Source organism: Tachypleus tridentatus, chromosome 6, assembly GCF_004210375.1.
Source record: "Tachypleus tridentatus isolate NWPU-2018 chromosome 6, ASM421037v1, whole genome shotgun sequence".
Lineage (NCBI taxonomy): Eukaryota > Metazoa > Arthropoda > Merostomata > Xiphosura > Limulidae > Tachypleus > Tachypleus tridentatus.
In genome coordinates, this window is record NC_134830.1 from 143396397 (window position 1) to 143410832 (window position 14436).

Consider the following 14436-nt stretch of genomic DNA (forward strand, 5'->3'; position numbering starts at 1 on the left):
GGGGCGACTCTCCCAACCAAAATGGTTACACTTTCTCTTATTAAAGTTTTTGATCAAAGAAAAATTTCATATCTAAATATTCTGTCATTATTATTATTATTTGTCTTCTTGGATTCGACCAAAAAACTTCGACACATGATTTCAAACCTGCTTTGGTAGTTCAGAAATCAAGAATTTTACAAGAGCCAACGGTGGCCAAAATAATTACATCATTAATATATTTCGTGATCTATCTGCTAAAATGCATCGTACTTTTATGGGTATTTAGGAAATACGACTACTAAAAAATATTATGTATCGATTTAAAATGGGGACAATTCGTAATGTATATGTCGCAAAAAATGAAGACGTGTAGCGTTTAGTAACTTGTTATTTATCGCTGTTCTGGACGAGATACAGAACATGGTAACAGGTTACAACAGTCTTGTCCTACGTGTGTATAGAAAATTTTCTCCATACGTTTGGCAGTGATAATTGTGCATTTTCAATTAACCATAAGATACAAAATAAAAACAAAACCCTGAAGTTTACAAGTACGTTAATTTTGTGGTACATCTTAACCAGGATGAAGAGAAACCCAATAAAAACGTTTTTATTTGTCACGTGCTTTGACCAAAGATTTTTTTAAGAAAAAAAGATTCTTAGCTTGTGTTTATGTGAAAAAAAACAATAAAGAAATACTGTAAATCAGATTGTGATATAAAAATACAGTTGGTTACGTGTATCCTGTTAAAATTTTCTAATGATAATAAAATAAGTTCAAACTTTATATGAAATACTTTATTTCTTGCTTTTAATACAAAATTGTTTCACTGCTGAAATCTAAAAAAACAATAAACAAGTGATAAATGACAGGTTTGATTTATTACAGTATCTGGAAAATCAGTTTTTATGAAAGGCAAGAAAAGCAGTCATAATTAATTCTTGGCACTTATACAGTGAGGGGAAAAAAAACACCTTACACCATGTGTACCAGTTGGAGTTATTTACACCAAACATCAAAACTTTTTATTAAAATAAAATACCAAATAACACCAGTAACAATACTGTACAAAGCAAAGGTTTGACACAGTAACTATATACATAAAAAACCCAGTTTCTCTCTGGTACCATATTGTCACTGTTTATGGAAAATTCTTACTTTGAGCCACCTGATGCTCTGTATCTATTTCAGAGGGCGACTCGTGTAAAAGTGCCTCTATATACATTCACTATTCTCACCAGTGGCTACAGTTAGGGAAACACTGTCATTCCAACTGATTGTATAGCAAGTAATTTATCAACTGTTTGGGAATAAAGAGACGCTCGATTTTTTCTGGTGGAGTTTGACGGCGAATGAGTACTCTACAAAGATGGAGAAGGGGTTTGACTGACATAGCTGCTTGCCAAAAGCTGACATTTCCTTCTCGAGTCCTATTGGTTAAAAAAAAGTAAAAAGAAAATTAATAAGAAGTTCTTATGAAGATAAAGCCTGTGAAATGTAATGAATACAGACACCAAAACACATCTTATATACTGATTAAAGTTAAACTAGTTACATAAGTACTCCTTTAAGATGGATATTTGTTCTACACGTTTATACTGCTCCAGCTCAGTACATATACATTAACAGAAAATATTATGAAATTAATATTAGTATTTTGTACATACGTACAACTTTATTAGAAGCATTACATAAAACATTGGCCAATTGTAATAAAGGTCCTAGTTTCATTTAAGTAAAACTAGAAACTGCAAAATAATTTTGTCTGAATCTAACTACACTGAAAACTAAGTTACCTAACAATTAGTTTTCAATAAATTTGAAGTTGAAGAATTATTGCACTTTATTTTAAACAAAAAAGGGAAACAAGGAAATGTCACGTCTTATTTCAACAATGAAACAAACAAACTGTCATGTCTAGCTTTAAAAACAATGAAATCTAAACAATCACTTTTAGTTCAGGATTGTACCAAGCGACATGTTCACATATGGTACTGACCTGTTGGAGGTACAAGTTTACACATTTGAAAGCAAGAACAGATTAGATTTTATTTTGAGGAAAGGAAAAGAATTTATGTCACATAAGTCACCACCAAAACCTGACAACCATCAAGTCTTGCTTCAACACCACCTAGACTTTACAATCAAGCCTAGCTTCCAAAACATTAACCTAATGATTGTTATGTCTAGTTTAAAAAAAATACAGTCATGTTCCGTTTTACTCATACGTAAATCTTCTCTTTTGAACAGGGAGCAATGGTGACTTATCTTGTACACAAAGTTCTATACTTTTTACATGTATATTTATGTTAAAATCAAATTTCAGTTCCAAGTATGTGACTTGTGATCAGGCAGACCTCACTAGTAAGTTTTGTACAAAAAAATTAAATCAGGTTAACTTACAAAAAGATTAATCTTGATGAAATACTGGCAGTTAAGAGTTGTAGGATTAAGAATCTCTAAGACCTTTTATCAACAATGTTACTATGTTCTTTATACACCATTCTCTATCAAAACTACCTACATATTGGGTAACTGTGTCTGGTTTGTTACAGTATTTGGAGTAAACAACTTACCAAATAACTTCAGTGAAATAGTTTTATTTTCTACACAAGTAGATATGGAAAACTAACAGTAATTAGTGGAAGGAACTAATACTTGTGATATTTTATTTAAAATGTTTGTGTTTAAGGGACCTTAAACCAATTATGATGACAATCAATTTTATTCATAATTTAGAATGTTACCCTCAGTGACTTTAGTGTTAAAGCGATTAGTTAATATGCAATCAGAATAAATTTTTTAAAATCTTTTACATCAAGTTAAAAGAACTTAACAATATTATGACAACTGTTTCAAAGACAAATTCATCAGATTTTAACCAATGAGAATTAGTCCTTTGTAGGATGTGTAATAATGAGAAAAAATTACTGTTTATTAGTAAATGCCATTTCTTATGCAAATTTCAAATTTTCCAAACAAGGAAAGAGTTTGTTCACACCCATGACATGCTACTCATGCCATATAATCAATTGTATGAAAAAACAAGTCATGAAGAAAATCCAAAGCTGATGCAAGTATACACGTTAAAGAAATTCCATATTTTTACAATCTGTTAGTCACAGTTTATCTTAGTTCCATGTCTGTAGTTTTTGTAACCATGTACAATACTTTATTGTTCAGTTTAAAAAAGAAAAATTTAACATTACAAAAAATAGTAAATGTACTGTGAATAGAACAGGAATACAAGTAGTAGATGTCAGTTTTGGAAGTTCCCAAAGTTACACAACAGTTAACTGCATTAACTGTCTACAATTTTGAAGAGAATGTTACTAGTCCACAGAACCTAATGCAGTCTTGGCCTATTCTAACTAAATGCTGCAAGTGTGTGAGGAACCTATGGACCCTCTATTTCACAATCTAGTATACTAACTGCAATGCCACAGCCAAATCCTTACAGGACAAACAAGTAGAGTAAGTACATTATATATTAATCCAAATTGATTCTAAGTAAAGTATTGGTAACCAATCACACTGAACTCCAAAAATCAAAATAAATAAATACCACAACATGAAACTGATTTGATTGCATCAATTTTTATCCATTACAACTTGCAAGTTAACAAAATGTTAGGAATCTGTAAAAAATAAAACTTATGAATTAATATACAATTAGCCCACCCATAAAAATATTTGTTTGTTCATAATAGATACAAAGAAAAGGATCAAAAGATCAAAAGCCAAAAGCAAGAAACAATGTGATCCCAATGAGAAATAGAAGAGTTTCTTAAAAATAGCTGAAAATGAAAATTCACAAAATGAGACAAACAAAAATCGAATGATATTAAATAATAACACTGCATGACTTCATACAGCTTCCAAACAACAAGTTTCTGTCACAGAAATCACTAATCATCACATGATATTAAATAATAACACTGCATGACTTCATACAGCTTCCAAACAACAAGTTTCTGTCACAGAAATCACTAATCATCACATGATATTAAATAACACTGCATGACTTCATACAGCTTCCAAACAACAAGTTTCTGTCACAGAAATCACTAATCATCACATGATATTAAATAACACTGCATGACTTCATACAGCTTCCAAACAACAAGTTTCTGTCACAGAAATCACTAATCATCACATGATATTAAATAACACTGCATGACTTCATACAGCTTCCAAACAACAAGTTTCTGTCACAGAAATCACTAATCATCACATGATATTAAATAATAACACTGCATCATTTCAAACAGCTTCCAAACAATGAGTTTCTGTCACAGAAATCCCTAATCATCACATGATATGGAATAATAACACTGCATCACTTCATACAGCTTCCAAACAATGAGTTTCTGTCACAGAAATCACTAATCATCACATGATATTAAATAATAGCACTGCATCATTTCAAACAGCTTCCAAACAATGAGTTTCTGTCACAGAAATCACTAATCATCACATGATATTAAATAATAACACTGCATCATTTCATACAGCTTCCAAACAACGAGTTTCTGTCACAGAAATCCCTAATCATCACATGATATTAAATAATAACACTGCATCACTTCATACAGCTTCCAAACAACAAGTTTCTGTCACAGAAATCACTAATCATCACATGATATTAAATAATAGCACTGCATCATTTCAAACAGCTTCCAAACAATGAGTTTCTGTCACAGAAATCACTAATCATCACATGATATTAAATAATAACACTGCATCATTTCAAACAGCTTCCAAACAATGAGTTTCTGTCACAGAAATCACTAATCATCACATGATATTAAATAATAACACTGCATCATTTCATACAGCTTCCAAACAATTTCTGTTTCTGTCACAGAAATCTGTCACTAATCATCACATGATATTAAATAATAACACTGCATCACTTCATACAGCTTCCAAACAACGAGTTTCTGTCACAGAAATCCCTAATCATCACATGATATTAAATAATAACACTGCATCACTTCATACAGCTTCCAAACAATGAGTTTCTGTCACAGAAATCCCTAATCATCACATGATATTAAATAATAACACTGCATCACTTCATACAGCTTCCAAACAATGAGTTTCTGTCACAGAAATCCCTAATCATCACATGATATTAAATAATAACACTGCATCACTTCATAAGCTTCCAAACAACAAGTTTCTGTCACAGAAATCCCTAATCATCACATGATATTAAATAATAACACTGCATCACTTCATACAGCTTCCAAACAATGAGTTTCTGTCACAGAAATCCCTAATCATCACATGATATTAAATAATAACACTGCATCACTTCATACAGCTTCCAAACAATGAGTTTCTGTCACAGAAATCCCTAATCATCACATGATATTAAATAATAACACTGCATCACTTCATAAGCTTCCAAACAACAAGTTTCTGTCACAGAAATCCCTAATCATCACATGATATTAAATAATAACACTGCATCACTTCATAAGCTCCCAAACAACAAGTTTCTGTCACAGAAATCACTAATCATCACATGATATTAAATAATAGCACTGCATCACTTCATACAGCTTCCAAACAACAAGTTTCTGTCACAGAAATCCCTAATCATCATATGCACAGAAAAGTTCATAGTAAGGTGCACATGTCATATTTGGAATGCATAATGAAACAACATCTAACATGCAGCTAGGGAGGTGACTAACATTACAACTTATCAAACAACTACTATTTCCAGTTAAATATACACCATGGCAAAGATTTCTTAAATAAAACAAAAAAATAAACTCATTTAATCATATGACCTCCATTTTATGTGAACTATAAACAAGTGACATGCAAGGTTAACAGAAGACACTGAAACCTGCAAAGAGAAACAATTAAACAGACCCATCTCTAAAAGGGACAGATATGATTCAGTTCTTAATACTCTGCTGATGGAACCAATAAAATCCATCACAATAAAACCATATATACACGCTGGATTTTAAGTTAACATTTTATGATAATACACCTTAGATTAGAAAGGAGATGTTTTGGTGAAAAAGGAGAAGTTCAGCAAGTTTAATGTCAGTAAAATCAGTCTGTCCAGGTGAGATAGTTGTAAAGAAAATAACAATGCCGTTTTATCATGTAAAAGTTTACAGGTTATTTCGATACAACTGCAATAATTCAATATACACATTTAGAATGAATTCAAGTAATATTAAACAATATTTTTAGTGGTATTTCATAAATGCTATTACTGAACAGTGGAATGAAGATTTAATCCTATTAATCTTTGTACTTTATGGAAAATTTTCAAATACAACAATCTCTATAAAATATTGTTGAATGAGTACATTATTAGCACACATATAATATAAATTGGTTTGTTCCCAGTAAATACCGAGAGACAAACCTCTCTGCCCACCAACTTCAGCACACTGCGAGCTGAAGGGGAAGGGCTCTCGTGCCGGCCGAGAAGATGAACCAACGTTAGGCCTAGACCACAATCGCCACCTCACACGATGAATACTTTATCATCTTCTCCTCCATTCAATGTGAGGCCTCCACTGCAAATGGAAAGGATGATAGAGGGATAGGAAATGGACAGCATGTGCTGTGATTAAGAGCAATGATTTTTTTCTTCTTTAGAACAATAACCGAAATTGGGAAACAATTTAGTTGTATTTAAAATACCTTCAACCAATTAAACTGTTCTCTCATATCTGTGGGGAGTAAGTAAAGTCTGAGCAACATGGAGTGCTGTGGTAGCATGTCTGATAAAATACCATTTTGAACAGTTTCTAAATAAAACAAAAGCCAAGGAACTTTACATTTTCTGTTATAATTTTGCTATTTTATAAAAAACAAACATTCCAGTATTTAAGTTTGATATTATAACTTGACATCTCGCTTTAAATTCAACTCCATTGTAACTTCAAAAAAAAAGAACAAGTCAGTTGTTGTGAATACCAATCTCTTCATGTGCACTATAAAATATCGTGGTGAATGAATCGTGAAAAGCAGACACCTAATTAACTTTCCAATGAATATTACAGGTGCATTGTATCTTGTTGGTTAATTGGGTTCTCAAATATATTTGATAAATATTAAAGGAATGTGATTTTGTTATTCAGCTTTCCACGCATTTCACTAACAGAACATGGACCTTGGACGTACCAGCCAATGATTGTGAGTAAATTATAATTAACAAGCATTAGCTAAAATTTCAATAACTTCTGTATTATAGAATGATTTTTCCCATTCAGAGATCTTTAAACAAAAGAAACTGGGACTGAATTAAGATTTCTCTTTTAACACAAGTAACCAAAATAAAATAAAATGGTATTTTATCAGAAGTTGACACTTTTAATGAAAATAATTTGGTAATAACCATAAAATTATTCTTATTTCCATCCACACACATGAACATGGACTTTACAAGAAATTCTATTCTGTATAGTTTATTAAATTCACTGATAATTTTTGTGTATAAAATGCAACTTATGAAATGATTTATCCCTAAAAAAACATGAAATTTAAGGTAACTTTATTTCATATGCTAGTAATTTCATGGAAACAAGTTTGCTTAACACTTGAAATCGATGTTTAATTTATATAATAGTAAAAATATTTGTAAGAGAGAAAAAAAAGGCAAATCACAAAGCGATATATAGATTGATGTAATATCGATCATTTCTTATGACAGATCTATGAAATAAATTATATTTAATAGGTAAAACAAGACAACTGTAATCATGTGTTAATACAAAATGGTAATTAAAACTTACTAATTAAACTTTTTACAAACTGATTTTAGCACAATGTAATCTTAAGCCTTCTGATTGTTACTGCAATGCATGTTCAAAACTACTTAGGTAAACATTTTTAACTACCCGACATTACGTCAAGCACCACTGTACAGAGTCGGATAAACAAACAAGTTATCTAGGCTAAATAAATAAAGATTACTCCATGCTGCTCAAACAGGGCAGACTAAAAGAGTTGACAGATGTTGACTGAGGAGGACAGAATTATCTAACATGTAACTCAATAGCTGTACCTTACTTTTCTACTCCGCAAGCTAAGTCAAGCAATAACAACACAAAGATTACACTTAAGAGCCTGACATCAGTTATTTTTAACATTTATTTGCTGTTCAAATTACAACAGTTGACCTCTGATCCATTAGAATATATTTACCATTATGTATGAAATGATTAGATCTTATCAATAGCAGATAACATGAAACAGGATATGATGAAATTCTGAGCCTTAAACAGGAAAATCTGGTACAAAGGAAGAGCCAAAGCAACTGGCCATGCATTTTCTCCAATAAGAAATTTTTAGATATTTCTTTCTTGTTTTAATGACTCACTTAGGCTCTTTAATTAAAAAAATAAAAATTCATTTAGCACAGAACTTACTTTAGCACAGAAATACAAAACTTACTGAATATAAGGGATATATTTAGCCAAGAGTAAATGCTAAAAGCACAGAGTTTCAAAAAGGTGTTTTTTTTAAATTAATTTACAGGTAGAACGTAAAAGTAAAATAAACATTTCTTACATAATGAAAAAATTTGTTAGTGAGAGTTCAGTTGGACAAAAAACTCAAACTTCAAACCAAACTTTGATCCAGGAGGGTTTACTATTAACCATGTCCAAAACTTAACAAGAGGAGAAGAAAAGGTTAGGTACAGCTGACAAAAAGAATACGAAGAGGAATCTTTTCCACAGTGTGTTGTTTTAGCATCCACCTAATGTGTCCTAGGTATCAGAAATGCTGTTACTTTTTCTGAGCATCATCAGAATATTTTATGGGAAGTTACAAGTTGCAGGAGTTAGCATCTAGCATGTTATAAAAAAGAGCATTGACAAAGTAACTGGAGATCTGTCAGAAATCAAAACATACATTTAATGATGATGTTGGTGGATGCCAAATACAAAAAACACACGCAAACTTAAATAAAACTTTGCAAAAAAAAGGAACAAACACTTCTCATCTTTCACGTTACACCAGTTCACTCAAATATTTATCTACATTTCAAAGGTTATTCTTCATTACAATAACACTTTGAAACTTGTCTACTTATTAAAAATGAAATTTGTACACCAAACAATTTACACTAATCCACATTAACCCTATATGCATGGGGTCAGTCCAACTGGAGAGTTAACGTTTATTATTGCTCCAAATCTACTATATCAATATTCATGAAATTTGTCAAGCTTTTGGTAGGTAAACAAAGTATCATAAAAAATATTTTATTAAATCTCTGATGTTTTGACTAAAGATCTCTAAGTTCATGAAGTCAATGTGACCAAGTGTAGCACAAATGCAAGGTGACTGAGTTATGAATTAAAACTTTATCACCTTATAATTTTCATATTTAATTTGCATGAGTACTAAAATCTCCTAAGGGAATATAAAGTCTTTTTCAGTAAATGTTCACACTTATTCTATCCACTCTAATCCTAACCGTCACAAAATATCAAAAGAACACGAAATAAAATCAAAAAGTAAATTTCTCTAAAACAGCGACACAATGCAACAATTAAAATTGTTTATCCTGACAGTTTCAGGCCTCTGACCTATTCACAATTACTTTTGTTTAATTTTGTTGTTTTATTGTTCTTTGAGCCAAGTCTCACTAATAGAACAATATATCATCCAGCACCAGCAGGGCTTAAGTTATAGTATACAAAGGTCAGAGAGCATAGCCCACAAGCAACTTGTGTATACACATCAGAAGTTTTTTTTGTCCCCCCCCATTTGAGTTTCGTTATCTAAACTATTAAGTTTATAAATTCTACAATGCAGTTACAACAGTAAGTAGAAAATATACATAAAAGCAAGATATTCAGTACTTAAATGAAGGCTCTTGCACTCTATATCACATCAGAATTTAACCCTACATTCTAATAGGTTTTCTCCTTTTCATAATACATAAATTATATTTTGTAGTTTCAAATATGCAACTTAAAACATAAAAAAGTAACATGCAAAAGAAACACAATGTCTTAAAACTATCACAATTTCAGTGGCTTTCTAACTAAGCCATAAGAGTGGAATATAATAATTCTGTTAGCTAGTTCAGATGACACTTGTAATAGCAACAATGAAACTGTAATACAAGTAACTTACAAGTGATTGGAATGATATGGTACAGAGAATTCAGTACATGAAAATTTATAATAGACAAACAATGATGGAAAAAAAACTGACATTTTTATGACAGAATGTGATAGGAGTGTGGGGCATGTGGGTTTGACTTCAGTTAATATCCCTGTAGAGTGATAATATCAGTAGCTAAGTTTAAACCATGTCTTAATAATATCTAGGCTGCAAGTTTATAATTTATAACATACTTGGGGTAGAAATAATACCCAAAATGGGCAATTTGGAGAAAAGAAGACACTAGATACAAGGAAGTGAAGACAGTATTTATATAAACACTTTCTTTTGGAATTAAGAAACAAATTTATACAATATTAAAAGTTCAATTAAAAACAATGCTTTGATGTCAAGTTTACTGATGCACATTGATAATGAAGTTATCTCAGTTTTGAATTAAACTGTATAAAAGGTTAGGACTTGCTCTGTTTGACACCCACCCATGCACATAGGGTTAAACTAAGAATGTAACGTGGAATAGAGGTTTATAAAGCAAGAAATATGCAAACACGTTTAAAACATATTTGGGCCTCATTTTAGGAATCAGTATTTTACAAATACAAAAAGATACAGTCAATATACGACTCACAGTTTAGTAAACATTGCTTACCCAACAGCCAAAACCCGTCCAGATGGGGAGTATGTGCAGCACAGTGCCTCCTGTACTGACCCAACAGCCACAGGGTCTTCATGTGATAAAATGTCCCAAAATCGTACATAACTATCATTGAAAAAAAAGGAAAATCTCGTATTGAGAATTTGTTAATCCCCTAAACAGTTTTAGGTGCACAAAAACAATGAGAACCTTAAACTTCTAACAAAAACACGAGTAAGCCTTTAAAACATTTGGCATGATGCAGTTTGTATTTACACTGTTAAACACTGCTATTGTTAACCTGTCACTAACAAAAAAACCAAATTATATCTTAACAGTTATTTCCAATCTAAGGACAACCAAGTTGATTTTTCCTGACTCTCACAAATTAAGAAAATATTCTGAGCCCAAACAAAAATTAACTGACCACAAAATAGTTAAGACAAAAACCAAAGTAATAATTTTGATTATTATCTAAAGTACAAGGTGTCTCAAGATGGGGGTTGTTGTTAGTTGTTAGCTAGCTGGTTGTTCATTTCTTCATTACAGTATTTAAGTAACAGCAACTTACCCATCATCTGCTACCGTTCCGATGTGGGTTCCATCAGGAGAAAAGGATAGTCCCCGTACCCATGTTCCGTTTGCTCCCGATGCATAGATAAGTCTTGGAGGTGGAAAGAGGTGACTATCAAGTGATTACAAAAAAAGAAACTGTTAGTCTAGAATCTATACAACACGCATACAAAATTCAAATCAACAAATGTACTTTTTGTTTTCTTCGTGCATTTCTAAGAAGCTTCTTATGGTCGAACAAAAACTACAGGACAAGAATCAAAACCTAAATTTAGCCTGTGTCAAGTCCTAATGTGAAAAAAGGTATGATATCATCAAAAAGACAGCACGTACTGCAGATACAACTTAAATTCCCATGTGGAACCAGCCTAAACAGGAAATCTTACATGATACGTATTTTATTATTTCAAACCCTCGTAATACAATTAACCAAGTGAAAAGAAACTTATTTGATAAATGTTACTATTCAAGCAGCTCAAAGCACATGGATCTTGCTCTATACAGACATGTTACTGTACAACATATTCAGAGATATCTTAACACAAATAACTTACAGTAAACAACAATTTTTTTATATATTGGTTCAAATTAGAATAAAAATTATGACATGCAACCACTCCCTCATGTTGAAATTATCAACTTACATAATGTTTGTTTTTATTTCCCAAAATACTTTAAATTGATAATTTCAATTTTAAAAATGCATTTTACACTAGATATTTTAAAATTTAACCTTTTATAACCAGGTGGCATAAATCTGACCACCTCTATTATTTTGTATTAATAAAAATAACTAACAATAAATGCCACCAAATCTGAAACAGACATTTCAACTAGAGTATTATAATTATGGTATCCTATAATACAAAATTTTCTTTTTTTTATTAATTTATGACATATGGAGAAACACTCATAATCGACAATTTTTTACATAAGCTTATACCGCAACAATACCACATCAACCTAATGACATCATTCCCTAATCCTCATTCTTGAAGAAAACTGTTGCGGTTAATATTGTCTTAAGCAACAGAAATATCAGATTTATAAAATTTACTTCTCATCTCTTTTCAAAATTATGCAAAAGCCATTTCAAACAGACCCTACTATTGATAAGATATCTACATAATTCAAGAGACTGAATGAATGATTTCTTTCTAAATTTCAATACAAGAATTCTTATGTCATACAATAACTTCCAAAGTAAACATTCAGGAATAACTATTAACTTATTACACTTCCCATGCTCTTACAAACCAAACAATACAAGAATACTTCAAAGAGCAAGTGCCAGTAGCTTCAAAATTACTGGAGAAAGTATTAAAAGAAAAAAAATGCAATCTAGCTTTGGAGACTGGAGTTATAAAAATAAATATTCAGAACAATGAGTTGTACAGTTTTTGTTTTGTTTCCCTCTATCTACAATTCTTAAAACTTCTGTTTTTAAATTAAGTAAAAATAAGCAACAAATGTTTACAACAAAAATGTACAAATTTCTTTTTGGACTGATAAGTATCTGAAGATGTGCGAGATTAAACAATTTTAATAAAGATTTAAAACAGAACGTAAGACAATTTAGGACTAGAAGTTTGAATTTCTCTTAAAAAGTTACTTTACCAAAAACTAAAGCCATTAATAAAACGTACATAAAAGAAATCTCAACATTTCAGTTATAATTTTAAGGGGAGATAGAGTATTTACCAAAACTTATTTTGTTCCTGTAATAAAACAAGTTAAAAGAAGTAATTAGTTATAAATAAATAAATAAAAAGGGGCCTGAAATTAAAAATGAAATGTAAGTGCCAATGCATTCTTAGAATGAAACACACAACACTTAAATAGCACCAGATACATATTAAAAAATAAAAACAAACAAGACAACAAAGTTTTGAACTTCTTCCTGAAATCAGAAAGAATAAATTCATCAAGTTACCTGATCACTTTGTTTCATCACTGCAAAGAATACAGCATATTAAAAGAAATGAAGAACATTTATAATGGTCAATAAATAACTCCAACTCACCCAAAACATCGTAACTTAATTCCAGAATGGGAATTCCACAAAATAACTTGCGTGTCCCATGATGCTGTGGCTATAAGACTTCCATCAGGAGAAAACTCACAAGCTACAACATCGTACATGTGTCCAGTCAGTCGAAGTTTTAGACTGTAGTCACTCATATCCCACACATAAACCTGAAAAGTAAAATTAATATATTAATTTCCAAAAGTAAATTCTAATTACTTAAAATTTGATGGACATTATTCTCTCTATCTCTCTCACACACACACAAACACAGAGAGAGATGACTGCAACTGTTTGAAATTCCCAATGTTCCAGGGCAGAAAATGAGGAAGATTGTAGCATGAATGCTACTGAACAAAACTTAACAACCTTGTGCAGGTATATTTACACAGCTTTTTCTGGCAACCAGTACAATACCAATTGTCAACAAATAAATTCAGTATTTCAAAAAGTTGAATTTGTTCTAAGAGAAATAAAAATGTAAAGAATTATAGGAGTAAGAGATATGCCTGTAATAATACATTTTACCATCTATGGCATTATATGGAACTAGAGATTTCATGACCTTCTTGATTATTTTCATAATTTATAAGTTACCTTTAAAACATAAATAATCCTCACACTCTATCTCAGAATGGTTGGTATGGGTATTAACACTTAACACTAAAGCAGAGAACAATGTTTCGACCCTCCTGAGTCATCTTCATGTTAACAAGGAAGATGACCTAGGAAGGTCAAAACATTGTTCTCTGCTTTAGTGTTAAAAGTTATAATACCCATACCAGCCATTCCAAGATATATATATTTTTATTTCAAGTGGGTTTCTCTTCATCAAGAATCCTCACTCCATATTTCCATCTTATCAGGTGATAAAAAAACTTTAAATGTTTAAATTAAAAAACTGATCTACTGGAAAACCAGAACTAGAGACGTATTTTCACTTGAATGTATTAAAACTGGGAGGGATAGAAACAAAGATAGTGGGTTACACTAAATTTAAAGAAATGTTTCATTAATAAGTTTATTTAACTTCATTTCTTTTACTAACTTCAGGGTTTAACACATACAAGTTAAAAAATATTTACAGTTTTTATGTCC

The 14436-nt window shown here is 31.0% G+C and overlaps 1 pseudogene across 1 annotated transcript in view; it reads right to left on the bottom strand.

Moving 5' to 3' along the window:
• Positions 1–765: 765 nt before the first annotated feature.
• LOC143253920 (WD repeat and SOCS box-containing protein 1-like) overlaps positions 766–14436 on the bottom strand; it is a 31103-nt pseudogene continuing 17432 nt past the window's right edge. The window contains exons 7-10 of the transcript XR_013029893.1: positions 13336–13508; positions 11311–11424; positions 10755–10865; positions 766–1413 (exon numbers count right to left, since the gene is read on the bottom strand). The product of XR_013029893.1 is annotated as a WD repeat and SOCS box-containing protein 1-like (transcript). The remainder of the gene's footprint in view (positions 1414–10754; positions 10866–11310; positions 11425–13335; positions 13509–14436) is intronic.